Source organism: Gossypium hirsutum, chromosome D01 (assembly GCF_007990345.1).
Source record: "Gossypium hirsutum isolate 1008001.06 chromosome D01, Gossypium_hirsutum_v2.1, whole genome shotgun sequence".
Taxonomy (NCBI): Eukaryota; Viridiplantae; Streptophyta; class Magnoliopsida; order Malvales; family Malvaceae; genus Gossypium; species Gossypium hirsutum.
In genome coordinates this window covers 37,116,029-37,127,118 of record NC_053437.1, presented here as the reverse complement: position 1 = coordinate 37,127,118, position 11,090 = coordinate 37,116,029, and the positions used below count along the sequence as shown (strand labels likewise).

Sequence of the window (11,090 nt, the reverse complement as noted above, 5' to 3'; positions counted from 1 at the left end):
GCTCAACTCTGGCTGACAAGTCCAGAAGTAGCTAGAAGGTGTCCTACGTATCAGGGACTGTCCCGTACACATGTGGCAGCCTAGGTGGCATCCCAGCATGCAAATCACACACATAACAGCCTTGACACATGTGTGTGCATGTGTGGCCAAGATCAGCCATTTTCTCTACATATGATGCCAAATTCAAAAGGATAAGAACAAGAGTTCAAATGTTTGAATTTCAAACGTTTCACACATATTAAATGTGTGGCTGGTATTTTATGGCGCTAAGAGAGGATATAACTCATTCATATTCAAATTTGAATTCTTTATTTACAGCCACAAGTTCAAATTCGACAACCCCTTCCTTGTACTTATAAATAGTTGTTCAACCAATGTAATCTGGTTATATGATTTTTATTAAAAAAATACTTGTGAAAATTTTCTCTCAATTTCGGTTCTTCATTGAACTTTCTTTTGACATTTCAGACTTATTTTGTCGTGTCAAAACTTCCTTTCTACTTAGGGTTCCAAGATTGCTATCTAGAGGGTCCATGTCCGTCGTCGTGAAACATATTCGATTCGGGTTTGCATAGTCTATTGTGCAGGTTCTTTCGAGTTTTTCGTCTCCAATTTTGAATTGTGTTCCCTTTCTTTTGTTTTGTTTGTGTGTTGTTTATGCTACAGAAAGGATGTTTGCTATAATCCTAAATCTAAAATCCTTTAAGGTTCGTTGTTTCGATAAGCAACTTCATATCATAGTAGCTCTGCTTCAAGAGAGGGTCTTCGTAGCTTTGGTTGAGAAGACTAAGATTTGTGAAGAGATCAGGCGCATTGAGCATGAATTAAAAAGAGATTCCTACAAAGAGAGATTCTGACCCTAGTGAGCAGACTCAATGCCTAGTTAAGCATGCTAGAGATGATCGACCCTGCCGGAACTTTGTCGCAACGGTAGACATAAACTAAAATTGTGCCACCTGAGGCAAAAGACATCCGAGTGAATGTTGGCAAGGCATGGGTGCATGCCAAAAATGTGGATCACTGAATTATAAGATCCAAGAATGTCCCCAACTAAATGAGCAGACGTAAGCATCGGCTCAGAATTGTGCTCCAAATCAAAGAGCTGGTCAACAGCCACAATGAGCTTAAGGTCAAAACAGAGGCAGTCATGCTAGGCAGAGACAGTGAGCACCAGTTCAAGGTGCTAACCGAGTGGATGTAAGGCAACCAGCACTTGTATATACGGCTAGACGCCGAGAGGATCATGATGCGGCTGATGTGATAGCAAGTACATTTACTGTTAATGCTATTCCTTTCTTTGCATTGATATATAATGGCTCTACCCATTCATATGTATCTTGTGTGATGGCTGAAAAATTGTGCATTCAGGTAGAGGAAACTATTAGTGATGTGACTGTTCTTAGCCCCTTAAGACAATTTGTACATGCAGATGAGATTTATAAGCAATATCTGTTGCAAGTCTAAGGAGAGGTATTTCCTACCGACCTGATGGAACTACCCTTTAGAGAGTTTGATATCATTTTGGAAATGTACTAGCTGAGTGAACACCGGGTTATCCTTGATTGTGACACTAAACGAGTTACCTTGAGGACTTTTTCCAGGAATGAGATATCATGGTTGGGGAACATCTGGATTATCTATCTAATGTAACATCTTCCTTCATGACGTAGAAATTGGTTCGTAAAAGGTGTGACAGTTATCTCACGTATATTTTAGGTACGAATATAGATACTATTACATTGCAGAACATTTGTGTGGTGAAAGAGTTTCCCGACGTCTTTCCTAAAGAATTGCCCAGCTTACCTCTAAAGCATGAGGTTGAGTTTAGAATTGAGTTGTTGCCTGGGACAGCACCGGTGTCCATTTCACCCTATCGCATGGCACCTAAGGAGCTCAAGGCACAGTTACTTCATAAGGCTAAGTATGTAATTGTGTGGAGCTCCAGTCATTTTTGTGAAAAAGAATGATGGCTTTATGAGGTTGTGTATTGATTATCGTCAGCTGAATAAGTTGACTGTAAAAAATAAGTATTTGTTGCCGAGGATCGATGACATATTCAATCAATTTTAAGGAGCGACGGTTTTCTCCAAGATCGGTTTGAGGTTGGTATACTATCGATTGCAAGTTAGGGAGGTTGATGTGTCAAGACTACTTTCAGGACTCGGTATGGGCACTGGGAGTTCTTAGTGATGCCCTTCAATCTTACGAATGCTCCCACCACTTTCATGGACTTAATGAATAGAGACTTTCAGCCCTATCTTGACCAGTTTGTTATGGTCTTCATTGATGACATCTTGATTTACTCCAATTCTGAGTTGGAGCATAAGGAACACTTAAGATTAGTCCTTCAAACCTTACGTGAGAAATGATTACATGCGAAGCTCAGTAAGTGTGAGTTTTGGCTTTGAGAGGCGATGTTTTTGGGACATGTGGTATCTGCTGAGGGTATTCGTGAGGACTCGAAGAAAATCGAGGCCATCCTAGATTGGAGCCTAGGAATGTTAGTGAGAGTTGGAATTTTCTCAGACTAACTGGCTATTATCAGAGGTTTGTTGAGGATTCTCATTGATTTCGGCTCCAATGACTAAGTTATTGAGAAAGACTGTAATGTTTAACTGGACTGATGAGCAGCAAGCTAGTTTTGAGAAGCTTAAGGTAGTTTTGACGTAGGCACCAGTGTTGATCCAACCCGAGTCTGGGAAAAATTATGTGGCCTTTAGTGATGCTTCTCATTCTAGTCTTGGTTATGTGTTGATGCAGGACGGGAAAATTGAGGCCAATGCTTTGAGACAACTTAAGCCATGTGAGTGCAATTATCCGACACATGATCTAGAGTTGGCTACTATAATTTTTGCTCTTAAGATCTGGAGCCACAATCTTTATGGGGAGAAATGTGTCTTTTATACGGATCATAAAAGTCTTAAGTATCTCCACACCCAGAGGGAGTTGAACTTAAGACAGAGGCATTGGATTGAACTTCTGAAAGACTATAACTATACAATCCAGTACCATCCGGGTAAGGCTAATGTCGTGGCAGATGCATTGAGTAGGAAGTCCATATCTAAGTTGAGGGCAATTTTTGCTAGGGTTGATTTTTGTCTAATGGTGGTTGCTTACTTGTAGAATTACATGTACGACCAACCTTGATTGAGCAGATTCAACTTAAAAAAACTTCAGATTAGTCTTTAGAGGCTCATGTGAAACTTGTTGAAGAGAGTAAAACTTCAGATTTCACTTTTAACTCTGGAGGAGTTCTGCGTTATCGTGGGAGATTCTGTGTACCATCCGGTTCTAAGTTGAGGTAGTCCATACTTCAAGAAGTGTATAGCAGCCCCTATGCTATGCATCCTAAAGGTAGTAAGATGTATGAAACGACAAAAATGTGCATGTGTACACAATCGCAACAAGTAATAAAGCGACAAGTAAATGTCGAGTTATCGCACCACCCACAGGGACTGTAAAAAGGAATATTTATGAAATTAATGTTAAAACACTTTGGTGATGGAAAATACTTTTGTTTAAAGATGATCAAAAATTAAAGGTTAAAAACTAAGTAAAAAAATAAAAAATAAAAAGGTTCTAATGCACAATTTCAAATAAGGTTTAATCAAGATGATATAATTGTGTTGGATTAATTACATTCCTTTAACTTAGAATTATTAAACTTATGTTTATACTACTACAAACAAATTCACGACAACTCGGTAATTTGCTAACTACTGCTCATACATACTTATTAAATTAATCAATCTCTTGAACATTTTTTAATGTCAATCCAAGCGATTAATCAATCTTCACAAGCATATAAAAGATCAAGTGAGGTAACAGAGTATTTCTACCTTGAAATAGTTTAATCACAATAATCTTGCAAGTTATGCAAGGCATATGTATCGCCAAATACAATGCTAAATTCAGTTACCTTAGAAGAATAAGCATGCACAGATTAAGTATTGTGTTGATTAATTACAATTTCAATACAATTAAATAATTAATTCATTATTTATCTAACAATTAATATTGCAAGGATAACTTAGGCATGATTTTACTTAATCAAGCATCTTATTGAGGCTTATAACAACGCACACACAATTTCAATAATTCAAGTAGGCAAAATATAATCAACCCAACATGGATTAAATTCAAGCTAAATTGATTAAAATAACCATTTCAATAGCATAAATATTCATAAACATGTTTGTCAAAACAACAACGGAATTTAAAGAGATAGGGAATAAGAAGTAAATCCAGTGTTACTCTGTGGCTTGACTGATTGCTCCGTTCTTCGTTCTCTGATGTCCTCAGCTATCAAGGTGGCTTGTGAATACTTTAATTTCTACTCAAAAATGGCTGATTAGGACCTCTGTCCAAAGAGAATAAATCGACACTTGAACAAAAGGGGAAATGGAAAGGAAAAGTTAAGAGAAAGTGAGAGAAGAGAAGAGAGAATGAGAGTGTGAGGGATGATTTGAATGATCAGCAAGGGGAGGCTTTTATAACTGATTGTGGCTGCTAAAAATAAAAAAATCCATCAGCCAAAGAGACCCCCCTTGGTTGGCCACACACATGGCAAATTTGAGAGATTCAACTTTGCTAAAAATAGCTTGGGGAAAATCCATAAAGCCACATTTTTTAGAGGGGTTTGAATGCAAGGTTGAAAGTTCTTCAAGGGCTTCTTTGCAAGCTTATTTAGTCAGCAAAAATGCTGATTTGGGTCAGCATATGGACGGTTTTGGGCAACCCAATTGGTGGCTAGTTCGGTTCAACCAATGCGGTTCAACTGGACCCTTTTGTTCCATAATTAATTAATAATTTATTTTGCCCAAATTAAATTAAGAATAAATTAAAATTAATTATATTATGAATTAACACACATTTTTGGACCATCTTAGGCTGGAAATAAATTTTTCTCAATGCTTCAAATTGCTTCTCGGTCTTCGAGCATTGTTTGTCGAGCCAATTTTTGCCATTTGTGCGAATATGTCGAAAATAGTCAAAATTAATCAAAATTAACTATAATAATAATTAAAATTCATTATGTTCATATTTTTAACATAATTTAATTATTTTATAATATTATTTTTTGAGAAGAATTTAACCGAAATAGCATGACTTTAAGATAAAAAGGGCATGTAAAAACACATAAATTTTCGTGTTTCCACACCCCCAAACTTAATTCATTGCTCGTCCCAAGCAATGCACAAATTTTAAAAGAATTTTCTCGAAAGCACTGTGAAAAACTCCTTCAGAACAACATTCTTTCCAAAATCATGAAATCAATATACTTATGCTCAAAAATAAGAAATTTGATAATTATGCTACTCAAATATATATATCGTTCAAATTAATCTCAACAATTACTACAATAGGAAAATTAGACTAAATGTTTCTTAATAAAGACATCTTAACCCTACCAATTTGGTTTTAATCCCTTATTCAAAATTAAACTACAATCATTAAGCTTAACTGATGTCTTCATATGTTGAACAGAACAATTTCTCTCCACTAATATAGGTAACATTGGAACTTTGAATCAATAGGTCTTTAACAAGGTTATAACGTGGCTAGGCTTAGGGGTAGGTAAAAGATAGATAATTTTAGGTTAAAAAAAAACCTGAGACTCAGCTTGTATCGGACCTTTCGAAATAATTACCTTCAATACATCAACTTTTCTTTCCTTTTCACATGCTCTTTAGTGAAATTTACTTCAAGTACATATGCTTTTTTTTCTCAAGTATTTTACTACATGTACTACAATTTTTAGAGCATTTCATACTTCTTTGCAACTCCCCCAAACTTATTTTCAAAGAATACTCTGAATAGTATTGAGTCTAGTGTTTGAGCCATTTTTAAGATAATTAAGAAAAGTGATGGCTAACTTTGCAAGGGTTCAAATAAAATTAGGCCATAAAGTCTCAAAGTTGGGTTTCAAAGGATAAAAATTTCATCATGGTTGGCTTGAAAGGCTCAAATGGTCCAAACAACAGTTGCCTAAATCATTTTCAACGTTCCATGCTTCCTAGGATTTCGCCTCAAGAAACTACTAAGTCAATTCCAAAGACTTAAACTTTCATGCATGCCTAACTTTCCTAAAGAACTAAAATTTTATGGTATGATTTGCATGCTTTGTTAGAAATACATTTCATGTCATTAAGCTAACATAACAATTTATTGAAATAATCAAACTTTATTCATACTTAAATTTACTTAAAAAAATTCAAATTTATTGAACAAAAATATATCATATTCATAATTAAAAGAAAAATTTTATTCTGACTGAAAATAATTTCAATTTTCGGTCCCCCCATCTTAAAATGAACAATGTCCTCATTGTTTAAAGTGAATAGATACTATACACCAGGTAGGATTCCAAAAAAGAGGAGGTGAGTCAATTGGACTACTTAAGTACCAAGCTCTTCCTAGATCCAATCCTAGACATGTATATATACCTATTGCCACACTTTAGAATTTACTACTTGTCCATATTTACTTTTGATCCCCATCTCTAATTTTATTGTGCCGAAATAAAAAATTTCTAATTAATCCTAATTCTAAGCTAAGTTTATAAAAATTAATATATAAATTATAAATAATATAATTATATATTAAAGTTTATCAAATTATTAATAATATTAAATATATTTATTCTAGATGCTTTTTGAAAATATTCACAAAGAAAGACACCTAGGTTTTTTATTTACAAAAAAAGAAACTAAATTTTAAAAATAATTCAATTAAGTCCCTAGACTTAATGAAAATTTAAAATTGAGTTGCAAATTAAAACTTGGACCAAAATTGACCCTTTTATTTGAAATTAAAACTTTATTTTTTCATTTAGGGGATAATTTCTTTGAAAATTATGTCAAAATAAATTCCCAAGAAAGATTGGATGGGTCACAACGGTTCCGCTTAAGTTCCAATCTCCTCGACAGAATTTATTTAAACATACTTTACCCGAAAATATACCCTAAATCATTTATTCAAAAAGAAAAACAAAAAATTAAGGATCCGATAAAACGAACGAGATTTTATCTCGTTCAATTTTATCTCCCCAATAATGTTTCAGGCGCTGAGCATTAACTCGGAAATTACCTCCCTTACCTTGGAGTTCAACAACTCCGTATGGATAGACTTGGTGAATCGTAAATAGACCGGACCAACGTGATTTTAGCTTACCTGGAAAGAACTTCAATCTGGAATTGAACAACAAGACTTGCTGACCTGCTTCAAATTATCGAACTCGAATGTGGTTTTTTCTTGAGTCTTTTTTTAAGTAATTTGGCATTTTTCTTAAATTTCGTTGTTGTTTTGACAAACATGTTTATGAATATTCATGCTATTGAAATGGTTACTTTAATCAATCTAGCTTGAATTTAATCTTTGTTGGGTTAATTATATTTTGCCTGCTTGAATTATTAAAATTGTGTTTGTGCTGTTACAGGCCTCGGTAAGATGCTTGATTAAGTAAAATCATGCCTAAGTTATTCTTGCAATATTAATTGTTAGATAACTAATGAATTAATTATTAAATTGTATTGAAATTGTAATTAGTCAAAACAATACTTAATCAGTGCATGTTGATTCTTCTAAGGTAGCTGAAGTTAATTTAGCATTGAATTTGGCGATACATATGCCTTGCATAACTTGGAAGATTATTGTGATTAAACTGTTTCAAGGTAGAAATACTCTTTTACCTCATTTGATCTTTTTATATGCTTGTGAAGATTGATTAATAGCTTGGATTGACATTGGAAAATGTTCAAGAGATTGATTAATTTAATAAGTATGTATGAGTTGTAGTTAGCAAATTACCGAGTTGCCGTGAATTTGTTCGTAGCAGTATAAACATAAGTTTAATAATTCTGAGTTAAAGGAATGTAATTAATCCAACACAATTATATCATCTTGATTAAACCTTATTTGAAGTCATGCATTAGAACCTTTTTATTTTTAATTTTTTTTACTTAGTTTTTAACCCTTAGTTTTTAATCATCTTTAAACCAAAATATTTTCCATCACTAAAGTGTTTTAACATTAATTTCATAAATATTCTTTTTTACATTCCCTGTGGGTATGATAACTCGACATTTACTTGTCACTTTATTACTTGTTGCGATTGTGTACACTTGCACATTTTCGTCGTTCCAAGTTTTTGGCGCCGTTGCCGGGGACTGTCTTAAAAAAAAGCCATCATTTGTGAATCTGTTTTTACATTTTGGTTTATTTATTTTTCTGTTTAAATCTTTACTTACTTAATTTTTCTATGATTATTTCAGGTGTTTATGAATATTGACCAGATTATCGACTTATTCCCTGTGGACCCTGAAATAGAACGAACCTTTTGACAGCAAAGAAGACAAGCGAACCAAAGAAGGGCCGAAGAGATAAACTTTGAGAATATGAATCAAAGAAACAGAGCAAACCTTGCTTAGAATCCTATCCTTATTGCTGTTGATAGGGATAGAGCTTTACGACAATATGTCGTGCCAGTATTTAGTGATCTTAATCCGGGTATTAGGAGACCCGAAATCGAGGCACAACAATTCTAGCTGAAGCCAGTCATGTTCCAGATGCTTCTAACTATGGGCCAATTCTTTCATGTTAGCCGGAGTACCAGAAGATGCATTACGACTGAAGCTGTTCCCATATTTGCTAAGGGACAAAGCTTGTGCCTGGTTGAACTCATTGCCACCAAACTTCATTTTTACATGGAAAGAGTTAGCCGAGAGATTCCTCATGAAGCATTTCCCGCCGAGAAAGAATGCCAAGTTGAGGAATGAGATCACTACCTTCCAACAAATGGATGATGAGTCCCTATATGAGGCATGGGAAAGGTACAAAGAGTTATTACAAAAGTGCCCTCATCATGGAATCCCATATTGTATTCAACTTGAAACATTCTATAATGGTCTCAACGCTCACACGAGGATGGTAGTGGATGCCTCTGCTAATGGTGCTCTTCTTTCTAAGTCTTATAATGGAGCTTACGAAATTATTGAGAGGATTGCCAGTAAAAATTATCAATGGCCAACCAATCGAGCAACGTCAGGAAGACGAGTCATTGGAATACATGAAGTGGACGCTCTCACTTCACTCGCATCTCAGGTATCTTCAGTATCCTCAATGCTTAAGAATCTTACCACTAATGGGTCTAATAGTTTTACAGCCCAACCACTTAACCAATTTGAGAATATAGCCTGTGTGTACTGCAGGGAAGGACATTTGTTTGAAGAATGTCCATCGAACCCCGAATCCATATATTACATGGCTAACCAAAACCAAAATCGAGGGAGGCAAGGACTGCAATCCAAATTTTATAACTCATCGTGGTGAAATCACTCGATTTTTTCCTAGAATAACTAAGGGGCTGGAACCAGTAACACTTACGCCAACCTAGACCAACTTAGCCGCCTAGTTTCCCCCAACAAGTTTAGAAACCAACCCAAGCGGAACCATCCAATAGCTTAGAGAATCTATTGAAGGCATACATGGTGAAAAACGACGCCACTCTAAGGAATTTGGAGAATCAAGTGGGTCAGCTTGCTACTGAACTCAGGAACTGACCACAAGGTGCTCTACCTAGTGACACGGAGAATCTGAGAAATCTGGGGAAGGAACATTGTAAAGAATTGACATTGAGGAGTGGAAAGAGAGTAGAGCCCAACACTATCAAAGTTGAAAAAGAGCCAGCTGACGCTCAAGACTCAGAAGAAGTTCAACCAAGTGTTGAAATTCCAGTTTCACTAGAATCAGAATCTGCAAAACCCGACAAAGTAACCTCAGGACTAGCTAATTCTGATCAACTAACAATGTCATTAGATGTAGAATTGCTGCCAAAGATGAATCAACCAGAATCAGTCCTAGTAATGAAACCACCACCACCCTACCCTCAAAGACTTCAGAAACAAAAGTAGGAGATTCACTTCAAGAAGTTCCATGACATACTGAAGCAACTTCACATCAACATCACGTTGGTTGAAGTACTTGAGCAAATGCCGAACTACATCAAGTTCATGAAAGATATCTTGTCTAAGAAACGAAGACTTGGAGAATTTGAGACGGTAGCTCTGACGAAGAAATGCAGTGCATATCTTCAAGACAAACTACCCCCAAAATTGATGGATCCTGGATGTTTTACCATATTGTGCAACATTAGAGCAACATATTGTGGTAAGGCATTATGTAACTTAGGTGCAAGTATCAACTTGATGCCTATGTCAATATTTTGGAAGTTGGGGATAGGAGAAGTTAGACCAACTATAGTTATGCTTCAACTTGAAAAGAAAGAGCCACCACCACTTTTCTTTAGTCTTTACTCTTCCTCCACCACAACTGACCCTTGTACCACATTCAACACACCTTTTAGCCACCATAAGCACCACCCCACCTCGCTCTTCCTCCCTTCTGTCGTCGATCATTGCCACAAGCCTCCGTGAATCCTTCTCCTCCTCCACCTTATTTTCTTTTCTTACTCATTTCCCCCCTCTTCTCCACTAAAACCCCATAGCCCACCACAGTTGGATTGCCACACACCATCGCCGAACCACTACCGAGCTACCACCGTTGCTCCCACTAGACAACCATTGTTGCCATCACCAGTGACCGAGATTCTTCTATTTTCTTCTTCTTTCACTTGTCAACTTTTTAATTGATTAAACTCACATTTTTTCTTCACTCTATCAATCATTTTAGATCACAAAAATCATAGATATCATTCTCTCCTCGATTCATCAACTATTTTGTATTGAATCAAGTGTAAGTATGGTTATTTGGATCGTAAAATCCTTCACTTAGAGGTTTCATATCTTGGCCGAATGGTATAGTTCCATAGTGTCAACATAATATTTTATTATTATTTAATTATTATCATACTAATGCAATTTCATATCTACTTTGAAGGGGCACACGATATTCGAAAGGGAGACCCCTAACTTCGCAATTAGAAATCCTCCTTTCGAGAGTCTTAAATCGTGGGGTAAGCATTCATGAGACTTTTAATAATCGATCTTTTAAGTGAAAAAAATATTATCAAATGATATTAATGAATAAACGTTACTTATGTGTTAGATTTTCTTGCGAGATAGATCTAGTGA

At 35.6% G+C, this 11,090-nt stretch overlaps 1 non-coding gene across 1 annotated transcript; it reads right to left on the bottom strand.

The window, feature by feature from the left end:
* Positions 1–8,763: 8,763 nt before the first annotated feature.
* On the bottom strand, positions 8,764–8,870 carry LOC121214160 (small nucleolar RNA R71). Its single transcript, XR_005909746.1, has one exon. It is a non-coding gene; the product is annotated as a small nucleolar RNA R71 (small nucleolar RNA).
* Between the last annotated feature and the right edge of the window lie 2,220 nt (positions 8,871–11,090).